Source organism: Eretmochelys imbricata, chromosome 25 (genome assembly GCF_965152235.1).
Source record: "Eretmochelys imbricata isolate rEreImb1 chromosome 25, rEreImb1.hap1, whole genome shotgun sequence".
In the NCBI taxonomy this organism is placed as follows: domain Eukaryota; kingdom Metazoa; phylum Chordata; order Testudines; family Cheloniidae; genus Eretmochelys; species Eretmochelys imbricata.
Genome location: NC_135596.1, coordinates 8,945,343 through 8,966,251, shown reverse-complemented (window position 1 = coordinate 8,966,251; position 20,909 = coordinate 8,945,343). Strand labels below are relative to the sequence as shown.

The window sequence follows — 20,909 nt, the reverse complement described above, 5'->3', positions numbered from 1 at the left end:
AATCCTGGGCAAGGTGATCGCAGCTTGCTGGCTCTTCGGGTTTCCGATTGCAAGGCTCCTCCCTCAGGAGGCTGCGCTTTGCTGAGGATCTCGGTCCTGCTGCGGTTTAGGCCACCTGTCCAGGCAGGCAAAGGAAGCAGCCGTTTGCTCTACTTTCCTGTTCCTGGAATGGCAGTATGGTCCAGGGGTTAGGGCATTATCTTGGGACTTGTGAGACTTGTGTTCAAGAGCCTGCTCTTCCACAGACTTTCTCTGTGACCTTGGGCGAGTCATTTAATTTTTATTTGCCTCAGTTTCCCCCCCCCCCAGCCCAATCCATTGTGGATAATAGCTCTGCCCTACCCTGCAGGTGGAAGGGGAAACTGAGGCATGGAGTGGGGAAGTGAATCACCCACAGGGGTGTTGGATGGATAAATACAGTATGGATTGTGAAGTGCTCGTACTATGGTAACGGGGACCAAATAAGTACCTAAAATGCCTAGAATGGAACAAACACGGAGAGGAGCCCCATTGCTGTGAATTGTCGCTACTCCCTGGATTGTCTAGCAGCAGGAGCTGTGTCTGGAATTTGGTCCCAAGAGTCTAACCAGTGCTCTGGGCCACGCATCAGATCCACTGGTCTGAGCAAGACTTGGCCGGATCCCTAAGGGGCCTCTAACACCCAACTGTGCAACCCAAGTACCATAAATCCGTTTTCTTCACCTATCAGTCTGGGACAGTAGGAGCAGGTTGGTGTCCCTGGAACAGCTGAGAAAGAGTTGAGCCACCTTAGACCGTTGCCGACCGCCATCTCTAGGGGCAGAGGAAGGAGTGAAGGAAGCCTTCTGTTCCCTGGAGGAGCCGTGTGAAGAACAGGAGAGGGCTAAGTGAGTAGGAGGTGGCAACAGGCAGCCTGGTTACAGATGCATCCCCATCTGCTGCTACTGCGTTTGGTGGGAGAAGTAGCTCCATGCAGCCTGAAAATGGATTGGGCTCTGCATGTCAGATGGCAAACAGCGTGAAGAACAGGGTCCATTGGCCTGGGCGCTTGCTGGGTCTCTGCGCTTAGCAGAGCAGAGGCAAAAACTCGAAGAAGATGTAGCTAAACCCGAGCCTGGTGCAACAGGAGGAAACCATGGTGGTGCTTGTTTTCCAGGTGGAATTACGTGTGGAAGATCGGCCCAGCGCTCCTCCAGCCATCTAGCATGGACTGCATCATTGCAAGCTGCCATCGGCACTCAGCCGATGGATCCTTCCCCTAGAATAGGAGGGGGTCACCTCTACGAATGAGCCAAGTCTAGTCTTTGTGGCCCACTCGTGATTTAGTGTCTCTGCCAGTGGGGGGGGCGTTGGCTGTGCCATGGGCACCTGTCCTATCGCAAGTACGTGCCCTCTTCCAAAGGCAGCAGCTGGTGAAGGCCTTTGACCGCTGTTGGCCTGCCCGGACTGTTATCTATTGAGTCAGACGCTGAAGGCTCCATACCCCCTTATTGACCCTCCAGTCATCCGGCCTCACCCCTGTTCTCAGTATCCACCTAGTTTAGGGGGAGAGACAGCATGTTTCAGGGGATTGTACTCCCAGTTTTGCCTCTGACCCACTGAGTGACATCAGGCCCCTGTCTGTGTCTTCCTCCGCCACCCCATAGCTGTCTGGTCCATTTAGACTGTAAGCTCTCTGGGGTAGGGGCTGTTTCTCACTGCCCGTTCAAGGCCTGGCACATGGGGGCCCTGATCTCATGAGGTCTTTAGGAGACGGAGGGGTTCCAGATCCTTGCCGGACCCTCCCAGGCGGGGCCCAGCACTTTGCGACATAGGAGCTAGGCAGTGATGTTATTGCTGGGGCCATTATACGTCTCCCTCTATTTCTGCACCTCGAGTGGCGTCACCTCCCTCTGTGATTGTCTCAGATTGCAGTGAAGGGTGGAATTAGCTTTTGATGGCTCCCGATGGAACAGAGAGCAGAGCTGCCAGCCGAACAATCTCACCGACGATGCATGAGAGGGAGCAGGCAGTTACCTCATTACGTGACGCAGTTCCCACTTGCAGCCCTCACGGGGCAGGGCAGGCCGGTTGCCTAAGAGGGGGTCATTTCACAGGATCGATTTCCCCGAGGGCTGTTGTCTCATTTACCCTGAGGGCATTTATACGTCTGTCAGCGTAAAGGGGCCTCGGCCTGGGGGAAGTGACATAAGAACGGCCAGATTGGGTCAGAGCAAAGGTCCATCCAGCCCAGTATCCTGTCGAACGACAGTGGCCAGTGCCAGGTGCCCCAGAGGGATGAACAGCACCGGTCATCACAAGTGGTCCGTCCCCTGTCACCCATTCCCAGCTTCTGGCAAACATGCTGCTAGAATATTGGCTGTAGTGGAAATGAGAATCAGATCCTGGCTGTTTAGTTGCCTGACATTTTTGTCAACATTTGCAAACTCCTTGCTGCACTGACAGGGCTACTGCATTTCTTGCATACAATCATGTTTGTCCCCCCGCTCGCTTCCTTCGGCGGCTCAGCCCTGCACATCTAATGTAACGGAGGTGACGCCGAGCCCGTGAACGGTCCGAAATCCCAGGTTCCTGGCTGTTGCTCTAAGCCATTGCTGCACCTCAGGCCGGGTTCGATCCATCCTCCTGGCACGGCCTCCCTTCAGCGCTTCTCAGGCTCCCTGCTGTAGTTTCCAATACAGCAACCTCGGCTTGAGTGTGAGCGATCTGTTTTGCTCACACAGCTTATAATCATAGAATATCAGGGTTGGAAGGGACCTCAGGAGGTCATCTAGTCCAACCCGCTGCTCAAAGCAGGGCCAATCCCCAATTTTTGCCCCAGATCCCTCAATGGCCCCCTCAAGGATTGAACTCACAACCCTGGGTTTAGCAGGCCAATGCTCAAACCACTGAGCTAGCCCTCCCCCTGCTTCCCTTAGGCTTCAAGCACAAGGGAACATCCAGCCCCCACTTTGACGAGCTGCCGGAAGAGTTCTAGCTGCAGAGCAAGCAGCCCTCCGCCTGGAAGGTGGGGAGAGGTAGAACGAAGGGGCCTGCCAGGAGGTGTTTGTGGTGGGGGTCCAGGCCTCAGCATATTGGTGGGTACGGGCTCAGGACCCGGTAACTGAGTGTATTCCAATTAGTGAAGGTGCACCGAGAAAGCAGGGTGTTATGGAGCACGTACAAGCTGGACGGAGAGCGGGGATCGGCCTTTGGAGCCGTCTTTCCCCATCAACCCGACTCCAGGATCTGGTCACTAGCGGAGCACGCTACACAACCCTCCTCTTTGCCACGGCGTTTCCACCAGCACTGGCAAACTATACAGACCTCCCTGTTCCCCTGGCAGAGACGCTTCTCCGGAGTCCTTCCCTGGAGTCCTCTAGTGCAATCACCCTGTGGATCTCCTTCACCTGGGAGAGGAACTTCAATATTGCAGTGCTGGACGCTACAGGAAGCCCTGAGCCAGGGAGGTGTTTGTCCCCCGAAGCTTCCACTGAAGTGGGACATGCCAGCCCCGTCCCAGAGAGAAAACGTTTGCCCCCTGCATGGCAGGTGAAGAGCGACCAGGCTTGCGGGGGCTTTCTGAGCATTGCAGGGGACTCGTTACTGTTTGTTGTCCGCAGTAATCTTAGCACGGGGCTCTGCCAGGGGCTTGCTGGCTGTGCCTGTCTCGTAAGCCAACGTTTTCCTAAGTGGCCAGCGATCTGGGGTCTCTAGGATTAAGTGGCGGGCTGGGGAAAAAGCAGTTAGAGCCTCTCTGCGGGAGAGCAGCTGCCAGCCTTCAGTGATTGTTCCCACCTGCCATGGGGCCAGGCACTTGGGAGAAAGCGAGGAGCCCTCTCCCATTGATCCCCCCCCCCGTCGCATGGGCACCATCCACCAAACACTGGATCCGAGGGGAAGGGAAGGTTTGATTAATGCTGAGCACTAAGGGGGGGGACATCCCCTCCCCCCAGCAGCCACCGGGCAAAGGCAGAGCAGTGTTTGTCACTGATAGCGTCCATCAAACTGAAATCTCAGGCAACTTCCCCTGAGACCATGTCATCTCCTGGAGGGATTAGCTCTGTCATTTCCCTGTGGGCTCTCTTTTCACCCCCACCACCCGCACTGGTGCGTGCATCAGGCCAGCAGCCAGAGACCCACAGTGATGCTGTTACCCCTTTTGATCCAAGCGACTGGCCAAAGTTTCGGGCCTGGCAGGTTGTTTCTGCTAGGAGAAGTCAGTGATGGAGTCGGTCGGATGATGGGTCTCTTCTTGACATCTGTCCTCGCTCGCAGGGTGGGATTCTGATCTCAGTGATGCTGGTTTACCCCACTGACTGCCAGGAAGTGACTCTGGCTTGACACTGAGATCAGAACCCGGGCCAATTGCTGATGCTTCCCCAGGTCCAGGAGACGACCGCTTTCTGCCCTTGAGATAGCAGAGTTGCTGTTGTAGAGTTGTGTTGTGTGTGTGTGGCTGGTTGGGAGTGGGGGCTGGTTTTCCCCCTCCTTCCCCCTGCAGATCTGCTTTGCTTAAGACTGTTGAAAAATCTATAGGAAAATGAATTGATTTTTAGTTCAGAAAAGTTGATAAAAATGTTTGTTTTTTTTTAAGCAAGGAGACAAAAAAATCTCAATTGAATTTAAAAATCTATTAAAGAGTCTGATTTAGGGCCCAGTCCTACGGGTGCTGAGCGCCTTGGCCCTGACCAGGAAAAACTTCCTGTAGAAGCAGTAGGACAATGGACCAGGCTGCCGAGGGAGGTTTTGGAAGCTCCTTTGCTGGAGATTTTCAGAAGGTGGCTGGAGTCATCTGTCTTGGATGGTTTAGACCCAACAAATCCTGCACCTTGGCAGGGGGTTAAACTGGCTGACCCTTGTGGTCCCTGCTGACCCTATGGTTCTATGGCCCAGCATTGCACTTAAGCAGGTGTTTAACTTCAAGCACATATAAAGCCCTCTCGGTCAGTAGTACCACACACGGGCTGGGAGGGAAGCGCATACTTCAGCCCTCTGCTAGACTGGGACCAGGATCAAGCATTTAGGGCTCAATCCCAGGCGAGGCCAGTCTGGCCCCCCAGCTGCACTCAACACCTTAACTTGCCAGTGACAGCCAAGTGAAGGGTCTGGTTCTCTTCTCACTGGATACAAGTCCAGCACTGCTCCCAATTTACACCTCGGGGGCTGAGACAGGAATCATAGAATCTCAGGGTTTGAAGGGACCTCAGGAGGTCATCTAGTCCAACCTCCTGCTCAAAGCAGGACCAATCCCTACATGGCCCCCTCAAGGATTGAACTCACAACCCTGGGTTTAGCAGGCCAATGCTCAAACCACTGAGCTGTCGCTCCCACCCTCTCCCAAGCTCTGGGGCTGCAGCTTGGTCCTTAACCTCTTCTTCATCCTTTTTCCCCCAGCCCACCCCTTCAGGCCCTCCCCTTATGGCATCTACTGCCTGGGGCAGAGAGATCTGACCCCTGGAGCAAAGGAGACAGCAAGTCAATCACTTTAATCTCCAGCTTAGAATTTCCCGGCTCCCGAGTTGCAGGGAAGTGTCACGTTCGAGGCGATTTGGCTGATCGCCGATGCTGTTTCTTAGTCTCACTTAAACCACCGAGGGCTTTGATGGTGTTTTCCCAGCTGCCCGCAGCAGCCTCTTGAACCGAGCAGAGCAAAGCCATGTGTGTGTGTGTAGATATCCATCGGCTCCATTTGTGGCCACAGCAAAAGGGAGGCGAGGCAGATGCTTCTCCAGCCATGCATTCGTGTGGGGATCGCATCAAAGGGTGACACGTCACGTTCCCAGGTGGGATCGGAGACGAGCAATAAAATACTTCATTAGAATCAGGGCGCTGACATTTGGGTTTTACATTTATCCAAAAGGTTGCGGCTCTCCTGATCCACGAGCAGACAAGGGCTTCTGCTGTCAAAGCCGCTTGTGATTTCTGTTGCATGCCTTGATTAATTCTCAGCCGCCAGCCTCTCCAGCACTCCTGCCCTCCCGCAGGGGCGCCTATCGGCTTCCAGTCCTTGATAAGGGAGCTGCGCTGGACAGCACAGCCTCCAGCGTCTCCGGGCTTGCCATACTTGACGCTGTATGTCTGACAAGAGATTAAAGGGGACGGAGTGGAGTCTGAGACCACCCCACAGGCTCATAGTCACAGGGCTTTACAACCGCAATTACGCCTAACCCACGCACTGGGTCACTCTCATGATCCCCCTTTTACGGAGGGGAAACTGAGGCACAGAGCAGGGATGGGACTTGCCCCAGGCCACCCAGTGAGACTGTGGTAGAGTCAGGACCAGAGTCAAGCCCTCCTGCCCCCCTGTCCTGTGCTTTCACTGCTGGACCATGCTTCTGTCACCGTTCCCGTTACAAACCCTGGGCCAGATTCTCAGCTGGTGCCGACGGCTGGAGCTACGGCGAATGACACCAGCGAAAGCTCTGGGCCCAGGTTTTGCTTGGGGGTTATGCCAAGGGCCTAAGAGATGGATTTTCAAAACCTTACGGCTTCCACTTAGGCACCTAGATGAAACGGTCGGATTTCCTAACTGCTCAGTGCCTAGCAGCTGCCCCGGCAAACAATGGGTGCTGAGCTCTCTCGGCAGAAATGTTGACTGTGTCTAGGCTGTAACTGGACATAGCCGGGGGCCTGACACTCAGCTATGCCAGCTCAGCTCCGCTGCCAGGAGCATTGGGACAACGGTCTCGCACCAGACACAGGGCTCCTCCTCAGACTGCTGGGTGTGCATGAGGCAGATTGGAGCAAGAGAGACTGAGACAGCTCCTTCACCCTCCGAGGAGCCGGGAGGAGGTAGAACATCATGGCATGCCAGGGAGCAGAGGTCTGGGTGAAACCCCCTTGAAATTCCCAGGCCTGGATTCAGCCCATTGTGCTGAATGGGGTCACAAAGAGCGATCAGCGGGGGTGGGGAAGGGTTCCCGGGGCAGGTTGTCCCACCTCTGGGTTTTCTTGCCACTTCCTCGGAAGCATGTGGTGTTGGTCATGGCCCTCAGGTCTGCTGGGCCCAGCCAGGCTGACGTTCTTGTGACCGTGAACGCAGTGTTTGCCACAGGGGTGCCCCCCCGTGCTGCTGCTGGCTGGAGACGTGGCAGCGACATGGTGCAAAACAGCGTAACGCAAGGACATTGTGGCCCTGCCCCGACCTTCAGAACGCCATGAGATTATTGAGTGATGGATTTAGAACAATAAATGTTGGGTTCTTTTTATTTCCCTTCTGGCTTTTGAGCCTTTCGGGTACCCTGGCTTCACGTTGTCAAGCTTTTCTCTGCAACCGTGAGGGCTTGAAACTTACTTACCCCCCTAGGAGCTGAGATTCTCCTGCAATTGCTTCATTCCAGCAGCTGGGGCTGTAAGGAAAACGGTAGAGATCGTGAAAATATCAGTGGGGTCCACAACACTGTGTAGACTTTGTGGTGCAGTGACTTTGTGGCTCTTAGGGGCTCCTCCCAAGGACCCCAGCTGCGTAAAGCTCAGCTGTGCCTCCAACCCAATCGATCTCGCTGCTAGAGATGTAAGAGACTCCTAGGAGCGTATAACATGGTGTGCAGGGCGTGGGAAGTGTCCATGTTAGTTTTTATGAACGTTGTATACATTTCTCTGCAGGTTTGATGGGTATTGTATTTCTGGCTAATCCTGTAGTACCCCAGGTCAGGGGCTGTAGACAGGAGTAAACCAATACTTCCAATAGCTAACCACTCACCAGTAATTAAAGGACAAAGCAGAGAGCCTACTGCTTTGAAGTCTAACCTGACCCTCCCATCCTTCCCCTGCTCCAGTTTGGAGCAGGTTCAGGGTCTCAGGAAGATCAAGGAGCTGTGAACTGGATCGAGGACAGCCTCTGAACTCAGAGTCCGACACTTACTCAGAGAGATGTTGGCTGAGCCTCAGACTCAGAAAGGGTGGCTGGGACAAGTGGGCAAGGAGAGTACAAGAATGAGAAGAGATAAGACGCATTTGGGGTCTCGTTATTTTAGCCCTTTTCTCTGTGTGTGTGATGTTCCTAGGGCTAGATAAACCCAGCTCTGCTTGGAACAAGTTGTTCTCTCTCGCTGCGTTTAGCAGCTGTCACAGCTCCCAAGGGGGATTTTAGAGCAGGGACCAAACCCAGCCGGCCAGGCTGCAGGTAATACAGTTGGGAAGCAGTGGGGTGCTGTAACCTGGTGGTCAGGTCAAATGTGGCATGTACGGTGGGGTTCCCCTCAGAGAGGAGTGCAGGTGTAGGACAAAGTGCCCATGGAGAGAGAGATCCCTGGTGCAGCTCGCTCCTGCCCCATAACACACATGACCCTGGCTGCCTGCTCTTGGTGTTTGGAAGAAACAAAGATTTAGGACGTTCCCAAAGGGCTGGCATTGCCTGGCATCGAAGCCTGCGTGTGCCAGAGCCACTCATGCAGGGCACGCCGCACAACGCCTGCTTGGGCAATGGACCTTTGGAGCTCAAGCCTGTTTTCATTCATGTTGTCACAGAGTCCCCGGGCGATGCTCTGGAACTGCTCCCCATGAAGCCAGGCAGGACTCTGGGGCAGTCTCCTTTCTGGGAGCAGCCTGTCTGCAGGACACACAGTTCACACAGCTTCCACCTTCCTGGGTCTGACCTCGGAGCATTCAGCATCCTCTGCCCCTCCGTGCACTTCCCACAGCGAGTCCGCTCAGGCGGGGCTCCTGGGGAAGCCAGAGGGTCCTGCCCCCCAACTCTGCAGTCAGTAAAACAGAGGTTTATTAGACGACAGGAACATGGTCTAATACAGAGCTTGTAGGTGCAGAGAACCGGACCCCTCAGCTGGGTCCATTTTGGAGGGCAGTGAACCAGACAACCACGTCTGCCCTTCACTCCATGTCTCCAGCCAGCCCCAAACTGAAACTCCCTCCAGCCCCATCTCCTCTGGGCTTTGTTCCTTTCCCGGGCCAGGAGGTCACCTGATTCCTTTGTTCTCCAACCCTTTAGCTCTCACCTTGCAGGGGGGAAGGGCCCAGGCCATCAGTTGCCAGGAAACAGGGTGTCGGCCACCCTCTGTGTCCAGACCCCTGCACACACCTGCCCTCTAGGGCTCTGCAATGATCATACACCCTTATCCCACCGCCTAGAACTGCATAGGGGAAACTGAGGCACCGCCGCACTATTTAGAGGAAACATTAAGAACAGTCCCACTTCGTCACACATGCCAATGAGGGCCTTTTACACAACTGCCTTTCCTGCATACCTGATGACGGGACATACGGGCACAGGCATGCAGGAGTCCCTGCTGCCCCAAGCCAGCCCCCCGGAACAGCTAGAAGAGGCATGTTGTTCTGTTTTCCTCATCTTCTAATTCACACACTTGCAATTAAACCTGACTTGAAATGAGCAATCAAGACTCCATCCTCTCCTGCTCCCTTGGGTTTGTGATTGCTAAAACAGGGCTTGAGACTTAACCTTACTGTTCACAAGCCCTGCCCGCCCCCGGGGGCTGATCAAAGAGCCAGATTTCAACTCCCTGCTCCCCCACTGCATTAAGCCAGAGCCTGCTGTTTATTTTGAGGTCGTCTCTGTGTGGGGAAGGGAGAAAAGGGGCTTAGGGCTCGTGGGAACAGGACTTCTTGTCTCTGCCAGGCAGTCGGTAGGATCAGTGTGTGGGTGTGCGTGCTCTCTCGCACACAGTGACTTGTTTTCACTCACCAACACGCTCTCTCTCTCGCAGCCAAGCAGCATTACAGAAGCAGTATCGCTTTCCCCAGTTGTGGGCCGAGACACCCGGCCTCTTTAATGACTTCACCATTAGCCTTTCGCACGCCACTTGGGCTTTGTCGCAGGGGCAGCAATCGAAACACTGGAACAGACCCCCCGCAACGGCACATCCCCTTCTTTGCGCGGCACAAAGGGCCCTTTGTCCCCAGAACCGCCACCTCCCGAAGCACTTGTGTCACAATCCGGAGCAGGGACGGCTGGGTGCCCAGCTCCGGCTCTGCTCTTGGGCGCTGCCCCGGTCTCGTTCCCCCAGGCAGGGGAGAATTGGACAGAGCAGCCGTCACCAAAACACAAATTCATGTCCACAGGACCATTCTGTCTTGGGTTTCTTGCCTCAGCTGGGGGTTTCCCAAGGCTCCTTGAGGAGCTGTCCGGAGTGCTGAAATCCTTCTTCGCTTGGGGCATCAAAGCAAGACTTTAAAGGAAGAACAGTACAGAGGGGCTCCCCGCTCGCCCTCCTCCCCACGCCCTGCCTTAGGAACTCTTCTCTTTAACCTGTAAGTCTGTGACTTTCAGTGTGCCAAAGGGGATTGAGACACTCGATTCCCATTCATCTGAATGGGAATCGGGAGTCCAAAGCCCTTAGACAGCTTGGAAAATCCCTGCCTAGACCTGATCTCCAGGGATTTTTATCCCCTAAACCCTTGGATCCCACATACATTTAAAAAAATTACTAGATCCCCCCACACATACACATACACAGCTCCCCCTTTAGTGTCATTATTTGTATTCCAGGGGCCCCCAAAGACTCCAGTCAGCTCCCCATAGTGCAGGGGGCTGAATGAACAGACGCTACTGCCCCAAATGTATCCGGATAGCACGTAGTGATTGCAGCCCCTTTGTGCTAGGCGCTGTACATACACAAAGCAGGAGACAGTCCCTGCCCCGGAGAGCTCGCAATCTAAATAGACAAGACGGACAAAAGGTGGGAGGGGAGACGGAGGCACAGAGTCAGGGAGAGACCCCAGTTGTCCTGGGTCCTAATCTGGTGCCTCAGCCATGACACCTCTAAACTGAGATGAGCTGAGCTTCACGCACAGGACAGAGGCTCAGGCAGTTCCCACTCTGCTGGCAGGGCTTTGCTGGCATGTTTTCTGAAGGAAGGGGTTACCTTGAGCAAGAGTCCCGTCAGCGCCTCTCGGAACTCCCTTCTCACCAGGCAGTAGAGGATGGGGTTGAGGCAGCTGTTGGTGTGAGCCAGGCACACGGTGACGGGGAAGATGTACTCCTGGGTGTAGTAGAAGGATTCAGTGAAGGGCACCAGGTTGAATTTGATGAAGATGCCCCAGGCCGTCAGAGCTTGGTTGGGGAGTCAGCAGATGAAGGAGAGCACCACGATGGTGACCGACTTGGTGACCCGGGACCTCGTCTTGGGGTTGCTGCTGCTCATCCTCATCCTGCTCAGGAACCGGAGGAGGAGGACGTAGCATGCTGAGATGATGGCCAAGGGGATGACAAAGCCCAGCAGGACCTTCTGGGTCTGGTACAAGCCCAGCAGGAACTGGGGGTCGATGTCTTTCAGCTCCGGGAACTTGACCAGGCAGAGCTCATCCCCGGAGACCCTATGGGTGGTGGAGAAGATGGCGTGTGGCAAGGTGGCTATGGCGGCAAAGAGCCAGATGATGGCACTGGCCACCTTAGCCAGGCACCTGGAGGAGGAGCCCTGTTTGGCCTTCGGGGACGACACCACAGAGCAGTAGCGGGCCACGCTCATGGCAGTGAGGAAGAAGACGCTGGCGTACATATTCATGGCCGAGACCAAGGAGATCAGCTTGCACATGACCTTGCCAAAGGGCCAGCTGAAATCCAGGGCCGTGTCTACCACCCAGAAGGGCAAGGTACAAACTGGAAGTCGGTCACTGCCAGGTTGAGCACAAAGAAAGTCATGCTGGACATTCTCCGGCGGTGCCTGGAGCCCAGGAGGAAGAACACCAGCAGGTTGCCCAGCACCCCCAAGGTGCAGACGGTGGAGTAGACAATAGCGATAGCGATCCGGGTGGCTTTGGTGCCGTCCAAAGGCAGGAAGGAGACCAGGTCCACCAGGCTGTGATTGGAGATATTCCTGTTGCCTCCTGCTAGGAGTTTCTCATCCGTGCTGCAGCAGCTGTGCTCAGACATGCTGGTGCTTGCTCCTGGCCTCTCCTCGCCTTCCCGTTCAGAGCCACGGCTCGCACTGGGCTCTGCTTTTTGCTGCTTCCACCAAGTTTCTGATCCGATCTCGCGGCACCGCTCCGTTTTGATCAGCCCACGCAGAGCCCCCCTCCCTGCCATGCAAACCTGCTGCCTGCTCCCCCAGCTAACTCTTTCCTCTCCTGCTCTTGGCAGGGAAACAGCAGGAGAGGACGGTGTGCCGGAGCGGCTCCGACAAGAAAAGGGGGCGAGAGGGGAGAGGAATCGCAGTGTGTGGCCAGTGCAGCACACACTGTGCAAGGAGAGCAGGAGTAATATTAAGGTGACTTTTACCAACGTCCCTCGTAGGATGATTATTTCTTCTTTGCACTACAGCAGCGCCCAGACCCCCTGACTTGGCGTCAGCGTCTCATTGCGTTTGACGCCATCCAGACGTGTAGTCAAATGACACACCTTGCTTGAAACAGGGGAAACTGAGGCACAGAGCCGGGAACTGAGCTGCTGGGTGACCTTGGACAAACGGCATCCCCTCCCGCCCTTTGTTTATTTAGACCGTGAGCTCCTTGGGGCAGGGACAGTCTCTCACGGTGTGTCTGGGCAGCGCCTAGTGCCCCAGGGTCCATACCACCTCTAGGTGCTACTGAAGTATACCTGCTAATAATCTGACTAGCTGTGGTAGGTATCTGGCCCCCCATCACCACCATATCTGAGCTCCTCCCCATCGTCAATGCATTTATCCTCCCAAGGGCAGTGCTGTGATCCCCATTGTACAGCAGGGGGACTGGGAGATTAGGGGATGCACCCAAGGACACACAGGACATCTGCGGCAAAGCAGGGGCTCAAACTTGTGTCTCCCGAGCACTAGGCTGGCTCAGCCCTAACCCCTGGCTCGTCTCACGCAGGGCCTGGAGTCCTAGGGCAATGGCAAGGGTTCAATAGGTGGGTGAGAGAGACAATCGGAGGGTGGGGTGGGGTGGGGGACAGGAGAGGAGGTGGCCTCAGCAGCATGAACCTGTTTCAGTGCAGACGAGCCGTGTGCAACGCAGCCCTCCAGCTGCCTGTGTCTATTACTCTGTTAATACAGGTTTGCCAGCACCTCAGCCACGCCTCCACTGTAAGTTGTTGTTTTTATTGTCATAGCAGGTAGGAGCCCCAGTCATGGCCCAGCACTCTGTTGCGCTAGGCGCTGTACAAACACAGAACAAAAAGGTGGTCCCTACAGTCTAAGTAAGAGAGGTCTTCCATTCCACTCCAGTTTTTATCTGTTCCCGCTATAGTATCCCAAAGCTTGTGGTGGGGAACTACACCACCTGTCATTGCAATGCAGCCCCCTCTGGCATGAAATGTTGGCAGCTGATTACCAGAATACAGCAAATCTACACAGTTGTGTATGACAGGCAGGTCACGTTTCACACCCACTTTGCTCTGGTGATAATTCGAGTTGCAGGGCAGCGGAGAATCTGGCCCGGTGTTCCTTCCACGCTCACTCGACTTATTCCTGATTTACACCAATAGGGGAAGAATCGGGCCCCTGCAGTTTGATCTCTTCTACCCTACCGATCAGCCAGTGTCGTCTTCAAACAACCCATGGAAGTGAGCGCTGGGGGAGGCATTTCAGTTCACCAGGCTGAATTTCCGGGGGTCCAGATCTTCATTTCCAGCATTCCCTGGTGGTGGCATTAGGAGTCAGAACTGGATACAGAAATCGTGAAATGCTTTTTGACCCAATTTAATCCTCTGAAAAAACCCACCATCTCCAGAGGAGAGACCCACTTAGTGGATAACCACTGCTCTCCCTGCACTTTAAATCCTCTGCCAGTCAGATTGAAAACCACATTCAATTTCCCCTCTTGCCCTCCTAATTTCACCTGCCAGCTTCTGGCTGGAGAGGCTGACTGCTTGCTATTTAATCTTAAATTACACCTTTGTCAGAAGCACTTCCCGTGAGCGTTAGAGGCAAGTCATGAGCATAGCAGTGACCGGAGCGAGCCCCCAAGCCGCTCATCTGGGTTTGATTCCTAGCCAACATGACAGTGAACTGGGCTGTTCTGAAGAGGACAGTGATCAATTGTTCTCCTTGAGCACTGGAAGCAGGATGATGTAGTTGACTTAATCTGCAGCCATGGAGATTTAGGTTAGATACTAGGGAAAAACTTTCCAACTCTCAGGGGCGTTAAGCTCTGGACCAGGCTCCCAAGGGAGGTTGTGGATGTAGGTGGTGAGATATGACCTTATGGTGCCCATGCTCCACCAATATTCAGGAAGGTGGGCCCAGCTCCACCAATGTTTGGGCTTATATTTTCAGAGCCATCCTGTTCATAGGATGGACTGGGGCTTTGTGGGGCTCCAGGCTTCAGCCTTGTCTTCATGGCTGTTTTGCCCCGAGGTAGCTAGCCCCAGTTAGAAGCCCGTCTCTTTCTGCAGTGTAGACGTACCCTAATGGTACAAATTTCCAACCGGACATGGTTGCAAGGCCCTGTTCGCAAAAGGACTGCAGAGTAGGTGATGTGTGGAGAAGAAATTCATGACTAATTTCCTAGCGGGGAAGGATGAAAGTGAGAATTACGGTTGAGATTCTCACCCCCGTAGCGTCCCCTTTGCACCGGGGAAAGGGGCCGGAGTGATGTAAAGGGGCTCTAAAAACTCCAGATCCCTCCTGAAGAGAATGCTTCCAGCATAGGAACTGAGCAAGACAGCCCCAGGCTGTCTTTGGAGGCTTCCCTGGCATACGGAGGGTGGGAGGGGGCAGAAGGAGCCCCGCAAAGCCTAGACCTGCTATGGGGCATCTCAGCAACTCCAGGCTTTGAGCACCTCACGTGGGAGCATTGTAAATTAGCACAGCTCCCATTGCTGCCTAACTCTCAGTGCAGATTCCAACACAGCCCCGACTCCAGGAGGGGTAAAGGGGGCTTAACACCCCCCACCTTAGCCCCCCAGATCCTCACCCACTAAACGTGCTTTGGCACCCACGAGTATTCTTTGCTCCTTTCTGCCACCAAAGGCATCTGGGCATCTTCAGAAGGTAGGAGTGTCAGTTACCGTGAGCCTGCCCCGGCAGCTGCCCCAGAGCAGGAGCGGTGAGGAGAGTAAAGAGATACCGATGGATCGGCTAGGAAGGAAATGCTGCTAAGCCCTAGAGTCTTCCCTCCTGCCACGCTCACACCGAGTGTGTTCCCGTGCCCTGTAGGATGTCACTGAGATGGCCTGTGTTGGGCTACATTGTACAGTTAGGTCGACAGGAGGCAGCTTATGTCCACCTAATTATGTCAGTGTCTACACTACAGCCTTCCTCCCACCCGTGAAAGTGCCCTACTACACCGACAGAATAACTCCCCCTCCACAAGAGGCGTAAGGCTTATGTCAGCGTAGTTAGGGCCAAGCCCTGTCTGTGCACACACAGGGTCTCTTACCTTGTCTTGTCAATTTCAGGATAGGAGCCATGAAATTGACAAGTAAGCCAGGCAGCTAGAGCCCAGCTGTCTCAGGGTCCCCTGCAGAGCTGGGTGGCTGGACCCCGCTCCTGGCTGGGAGCCAGGGTGAGAAGCCCCAGCAGCTCACCCTGCACATGCTCCCAGCAGGGAGTGGGGCGGGGCCCCAAGAAGCCCCGGGTGGCTTCCCCCCACTCCCGGCAGGGAACACGGAGCAAAGGGGAGGGAACAACCTGCCGGGAGTCTGTGGGGCAGACGGGGTCCCAGCAGGAAGCTGCCAGGAAAGCTGATAGACCACCCTCCAGGTGAGGACACACACCACCGACCCAAGGACATGCACCACCAGTAATTACTGTGGTGGCTGTAAGTCAACCTAATATAGGTCAACTTAGGTTTGTAGTGTAGACATACCTCATGAGCTTTCCCTTCAAAGGCGGCTCCATCTCACCCCCTGCCCTGTCCCCACCCCCCACTCCTCTGTCCCCGCTGGGCCGCACTCTAGCTCGCTCCCTGCAACCGGAATACGAATGAACCCCCAAAGCTTCCGCAGCTCAGAACAAAATCAGTTTCTTGCAAATTGGTGCTCATTTCCGCCCCGCCCAATGGGATTGGCAGCCTCTTCCAAGCCTGGCAAAGCGTCCTTGGGCGAGGCTGTAATTTTCATCCTCAAGCCCTTCTTACCCAGTGCAGTAATTATAGCTCTGGTTTCTGGTGCATTTTAATCAGCCGTCCCCCAAGCCCAAGCGAGTGAGAAGCGGCTATTGGCAGTTTTGTACAAAGAGCCCTGGCTAGATACATCCACTCGCCAGTGACGTGCATTGAAAAGGGAGCAAGCCGTGCCTGGAGTGCTTCTTCGACACGGCACCTCTGCATTAACTCACCGCTTGGGATGTTGGCCTGCGGTCCTGCGCCATGCGCTGTACAAACACAGAAGAAGAGGCAGCCCTCCCCGGAAGAGCTTACAATCTCAACAGACCAAGAGGGGAAGTGACTCACCCAAGGTCAAACAGCAGCGCAGTAGCAGAGCTGGTACTAGCTCCCTGGTCCCTGAATCCCCATCCAGTGCTCTATCCTCTGGACCGTGCTGCCCCACTGGGCGTTCCTGGAGCCTCCACAGCTCTCCTTGGCTCTGGGAGGCACTGAGGGGGCTTGGCACCAAGCTGGATTTGCCGTCCCTTATGGCAGTGCTGGCTCTGAGTCAGCTGCTCTGCTTGGCTCCTCCTCCATCCATTTAATTTCGGGATGCAGACTGATGCCTGGGGACGACGGAGGCTGAGGACGAAAGCAAGGCTGGGCTGTGAACAAGCAGAGCCGTTCCTCTGGAGTGCAGACCTCAGGGGGCTGCCCGACCGGGAGTGTGCACACCCGGGGTACAGCAATCAGGCAGGAACGCTGCATGCGGCTCAGGGATAGCAGCCTAGACCCTCAAAGGGATTTCGGCTCCTAACGGCCATTGATCTCAGTGGAGCCTAACGACGCTTTGAGGCTCGGGACCAGATTGGGTGGAGCTCTGCTCCGCCTTCTTCCCCACTGATCCAACTTCTCTCTGCCACTCCTGTCCCGTGACTGCCCTGCTCAACTTTTGCTGCGACTTCAAGGCCAAATCCCAAGGGTCCTTACTCAGGTTTCATTCTGGCACATTCTCTTTGCTGGTAAGGGAAGTTTGCCCAAGCACAGGGCTCCAGGGTCTGTCCCTTGCCACACGCAGCCACTGAAATGCAGCCACTTCTGGGGTGGGGCTGGGAGAGTGGAATCCAACTGGTTACCCCCCGGCAGGAGAGAAGGGAAATGTGAGCTAAGGACAGCAGGGTAAATCCTCTCTTTCATAACAGTGCCCAGCCCTGATTCCCTGTCTGTCAGTCATTTTCTCCCTCTCCTCCCCATGTTCTCCTGGCCTGTTTGTTCCCACCCTAGCAGGGAGAACCAGCCTCGTACTCTTCTCTCTCGATGCCAGTCAGGAGCTCAGGGTGTCTGTGGCAGACTCCATCTATCAATCAGGCATCGACGGGTAAAAGCCCCCCATAGCCATGGCATCTCACAGCCCCGCCTCACACCACTGCCACCTGGGTCCCACCCACGTTGTGGTCAGGGCCTCGCCTGGTGAATGCAGAGGAACAAGGCACTGGCCCAGCAAGGCTGAGGTCTGTCTCCAGCCAGGGCCCAGGCCTAGTGCTAGAAGGGAAGGGAAAAGCTCCTCCTAATACAGTGGGCCCCTTGCTCAGTGCTGCATGTAATGAAGGAGATGCTGCACCCCGAAGCAGGTGGTGAGGTTACCTGGGGAGGGAGTGCATCTAACGTCCAGAGCAATGGAGATGGTGCTACTTCCTGGCATCGCTTTTCTAGAGCATCTCTACGCAAAGGCTCCCAAAGCACCCTGCAGCCTCCCCAGGCAGAACTCCCTCGCCCGCTGCTGGAACGCGCCCACCTCTGGGCTGCTCCATCTGCTTCTCCAGAGGAGGGCGGAGGAATCCCTTCTTGGCCAGCGGAGCGCGATCGTGATCCAGGGTAGAAAGGGGCTGGGACGCCAGGCTTCGCTCCTTTGCAGCTGGACAAGTGGCAACACGGATACCTGGGCCCCACGTTTGTCCTCTGCTCATACTGTTCATCTTCGCCCTCCTGCGGACCCTCCTAGCCCCAGGGTGACTGGCCCCTTTACGTGCAGCGGGGGCCACACCCTATAAGCAACCCAGGAGGACCCGATTAAAGAGCAAGGTGACAGCTGGGGCTAATCATGAGCAGAAGACAGGTGTGAATGGGGGGGGGGCGCTTTACAAGCCATGGGGGAGGCTGAGGACAGCAAAGCGGCCCAGGGGTAAGTCTGTTGCCCTTCCCGAGCTGGAGAACCAGGACTGGGAGGCAGGAAAGGGCTGAGGGTCGTAGACCAGCGGCAGGGCTAGTCTGCCAACCTTGGAAGGTCTCCTGCGGGGGAGGCCGGGGCGGCCGTCCTGCTGAAAGGGCAGGTGGGGACCAAGGTGGAGGCTGGGTGTGGCAGAAGATGCTGGAGCAGGGGTGTGCTGGGTGGCGTGGGACTGCCCCAGACGGGGCGCACCATGCGGGGGATAAATACAGCATGAATTGGGCTTTCCAGGATGCTGGGCCGTTTATGGGGTAATCAGCTGGCCCCAGGTAGGGTCCTACTGGACCCAAGAGTACTTGTGGTGGAGTCTCTAAGGGTGGGTCGACACGGCCATTACCAGCAGAGGTGGGAGGGTCCCAGAGCTCGGGACGCAGCCCAAGGGTCTGCACCCTTCGCCCGAGCCCTGCATGCCCAAGTCAGCTGGCGCGGGCCAGCCACAGGTGGCTGATCGCAGTGTAGACACAGCCGACAAGACGAAACCTAAGGGACCTGGAGACTGAATCTTCTGGTTGTCTCCTGGCCCTGCCCTGCCCTGCCCTGGGGCACAGAGGGGAGTCAGCCAGCAGTGGGGCTGGTTGAATGGGGGTGACTTGAACAGACGCCCTCTAGGACCGAAGGGGAAGTGCCTGCCAGTGGGCCTGCGACTCCCCCTTCTGCCCCTACCCCGACTGCCCCTACCTCTGCTGAGCGGTGGTTGCATTTGTGAGGCGCACACCTGCCCAGCCCATGACCCTCCGCTGGGATTTGCAGCCAGATCTCCAGCAAGGAAAGGCCAACGCCTCCTTATTCTCACTACCCGGCTGAACTGCGCAGGGCCCCCCCACCCCGTACCTGCCCTCTCCTCCTTCAGTCCCACGGGTCTGCCACGCCCAAGGACCCATGGGCCCTCAGCCCCCACCGTCCAGGAAGTGCTACCAGGCCCCTGCTCTGTTGTTCAGCCAGCTACAAACGTATGGTCCTGGACACATTTATCTGGCCTTGCCCGGGTATCCCTCTCCCTGCTGCTTGCCCCTCCATGGCATTAGTCTTACCCCTTGCCCTGCCCCCCGCCCAGTTCTGTGCTAGCTTCATCCACAACTGAGTGCCAAAGGGGACGGCGTAAAGCCATGTGGGCACTGGTGGAGCGGGCAGCCAGGCCAGGGTTTCCTCCCTGCTACAAGGGAATCCGCAGGAGGAGGGAGCCCCTGCCCCACGGTGCCCCGCCCGCCCCCCACGGGGGCTGATTTTCAGAGCCTCTGCAGCTCCCATTGACTTGGGTGCTCAGCGCGTCTGAAAATCGGGTCAGAGGGAGAGTGCAGGGGAAGCGGCCTTGCGGAGGCAGGTGGAAAGCTGCTGGCAGTCAGGTGCTGGCTTTTGGCCGTCCCAGCGTTGGCCAACCCCGCACCCCTTCCTGCTTCTACCCCGGCCAAACTCCACAGCCCTTTCTTCCAAAATAGTTTATTAGGAGACGAAAACTCAGGCTTAAAAAAAAAAATCCACCCCCCAAACAGAGAAACACCAAATATCCCAGCTCCCTCGCTGGGCCCCCCGATGGCCATGCGGGGCCCCCCTGGAGAGAATCGCAGCGTGCGCCCCACTCTAGCCAGGGACACGGGCTTTCGCAGGCCTCCCTCTGGGGAAGGGCTCTGAGACCCCAGCCAGGGTCAGTCGCCACCACCTCAGAGGTACTCCCTATACCTCCGCAGTCTCTCTCCTATGCACACACACACCCCTCCAGACGCTCCCCCTCTGCCTGGCAGCTAAGCCGGATCCCAGCCCGGGGCTGACGGGGCCTGGTGCATCGCAGCTGCCAGGCGCGGTCAGTTCTGCTTCGCCGAACTCGGGTGCGAGCTCTTGGCTCCTGAGGGGTTGTGCCCCGCACCCCAGCCCCGGCTGTGCCTGGCCATTTCAACTCCCCACCCGCTCCGTGTGCCCCGGGAGAGGCAGCGCTAAGAGCAGGCAGAGCTCGAGCCCCATCTCGCTTGCATCCCAGCCCCCTAGCCAGTGTCCCCGGGGCCTTCCTGAGTATTAACCAGCTTATGACCGGGTGACGCTTTCCCTGCACACGCTGGGGAGAGCAACCCGTGGTTTTCCAGCCCTTCCCCTGCCCTTTTCACAAGGGGCCCCAGCTCCCCCTTGCGCCTCTCTCGGACAGGATCGAATCCCTTTTGGAAACCACATGGTCCCCTTCCCCTCTGCCTCGGGATCACTCTCCTCCCCCCAGCCGCTCCAGGCTGCCCCAGCTGCCGGCAAAGTGGAGCTGCAGGGAGGCCTGCAGGGAGGCCTGGTTTCTGCCTACCTCCCCAGGCCTTCAAGGTGATTTTTGGGCTACGCACCCAGAAGCCACGGGCTGTGGGGCTGGGAGGGGAACGACCCATCCCTTTCCACGGAGCAGCTTGGCCCCGGCCGCTCTGTACAGGTCCCCACCTTCCCTCCCCACGCCAAGGGAGGACAGAGAAGAGACACAAATATTGAGCAGGGGCTGGGGGTGGATGGGTGCCGCTGGGATAAGTGTCTGCAGTCCCAGACAGACGGAAAGGGGAAATGTCAGACAATTAGCAGGGAAACCTCCCAGCCCATGGAATCTACAGGGGACCGGGCGGGAGCCCCACGCTTAGGCAGGGACCGTGCCCCAGCCTGGGGGGGTGGAAGGCTGGATGGGGCCGGATAGCCTTGTTCCCCTGCAGCCCTGCGCTGGGTGAAACGGCAGCTGCCCAGGGGCCAGGCTCCCCTCCCAGACAAATGCTGGAGCCTCCAAGGAGCCAGATGCTCCCCCTCTTTTTACCCCCCCCCTTCTCTCTCACTCTTTCATCACGCGCACTCTGCC

General features: G+C 56.4%; 1 pseudogene; it reads right to left on the bottom strand.

The window, feature by feature from the left end:
- Positions 1–10,718: 10,718 nt before the first annotated feature.
- On the bottom strand, positions 10,719–11,806 carry LOC144257512 (relaxin-3 receptor 1-like; annotated as a pseudogene).
- Between the last annotated feature and the right edge of the window lie 9,103 nt (positions 11,807–20,909).